Source organism: Bombus vosnesenskii, unplaced genomic scaffold (genome assembly GCF_011952255.1).
Source record: "Bombus vosnesenskii isolate JDL3184/JDL3185 unplaced genomic scaffold, Bvos_JDL3184-5_v1.1 scf7180000013288, whole genome shotgun sequence".
Classification (NCBI taxonomy): Eukaryota; Metazoa; Arthropoda; class Insecta; order Hymenoptera; family Apidae; genus Bombus; species Bombus vosnesenskii.
This window is the reverse complement of record NW_022882941.1, coordinates 186,263-187,692: the sequence shown is the minus strand read 5'-3', so window position 1 is coordinate 187,692 and position 1,430 is coordinate 186,263. Positions and strand designations below refer to the sequence as shown.

General features: G+C 36.1%; 1 non-coding gene across 1 annotated transcript; it reads left to right on the top strand.

Annotated features, from left to right (window-relative positions):
• The first annotated feature begins 892 nt into the window (after positions 1-892).
• On the top strand, positions 893-1,011 carry LOC117232453. The gene has a single exon (XR_004493132.1). It is a non-coding gene; the product is annotated as a 5S ribosomal RNA (ribosomal RNA).
• The last annotated feature ends 419 nt before the right edge of the window (positions 1,012-1,430 follow it).

Below are 1,430 nucleotides of genomic sequence, written 5' to 3'. Positions count from 1 at the left end.
ACTTTGCTGTTGAGATGTTTGGAGTAGAATAACCTTTTTGTTTTTCCAGAATGCTTTGCTGGCTTTGGAGAGTTGAATTTCGATGTGCTGCTTGTAGTTTAATATTTCGTCTATATTTACGCCTAGATATTTTACGCAGTTTTTGTGTGGTATGAGCTCCCCTTCGTTTGCTTTTTCTCTTAGTTGAAATTTTTTACAGTGTTCTCTTTCTATTGGGCCGATTTCACTGGACTTGGATCTAAACAGTATGGTTTCGCATTTGCTTGCATTGATTTTTAGTTTCCATGTATAATAGTAATCCATCCATTGTCTGGGAAACGAAGCCAGGAAAAATTTTATATATCTGAATGGACGTCTCAAAATACCATTTATCCTCATGCATACATGTATGTTTTCTTAAATATTTGTAGAGGTTTATCTGTAGAGGGCGGTTGGTCGGTGAGGTTTAATGTGCGAGATTGCTCGTTGTTGAATATATTTAAAATGATAAATTAGTATACAGATAATGCTCGCAAAGACGCTCGTACTAACCGATTCGCTAAGGCAGTATATAAGTCGTAAAATAGGATCGTTATTGACTCGTTAATTAGATCGCTGATAACTGGTTGATAACTGATCGACAACTGACTGTAACTTCTTTCCTTGCGATCGCGTCCGTTTATTTATACTAGTCGGGGGAAAACCGGAAAATTCGAATTCGTCTACGTTTGACGGTTGTATGTAGCGGCGACATTCTTTTGCCCGGAGTTTATTTGTTCTTACATTACTTGTAACCTAACGGTCTTGATACTTCGAGGAAAAACAACAACATGATTTGAATTATTCTCTAAATCATGTGCCCCTATATATTTTATCTATTCGATAACATGAAATAACAAAACTGATTACTTCAGCCAACGCCCATACCGCGTTGAAAGTACTCGTTCTCGTCCGATCACGAAAGTCAAGCAGCGCTGGGCACGGTTAGTACTTAGATGGGTGACCGCTTGGGAACTCCGTGTGGTGTTGGCTCTCTTTTTACTTTTCTTAACATTTAGCCAAGCGAACCATCGGATCTCCCCTCTGTGAAGAACATCGCTGTGTGACCGAACGGGGAGATCTCCCTTTTTGACTTTAGTAAAGCGTTTTCTTTTTCGTTGTTATTGTTATTATCAGTTATTGTTTACCTGGAATTGTTCCCAATTAATTTCGACTCTTTTTCTGCTTTTATTAAGTGCAATATGTCATAAAATACACCAATTTAGTGGTCTTAAAATTAATTGAAAAGTTACACTATCAGTTATGACTAAATAAAGTTATAGTCGAACGATATCACACTATGAAAAAATATTAAAATGCATTATGAATTTTTAACTTCACGTTCAAGTCGTGTCATTTATCTTTAGTCATCTTTAATGTTTTTAATTTTACCTATATCTTTTTATACTTTT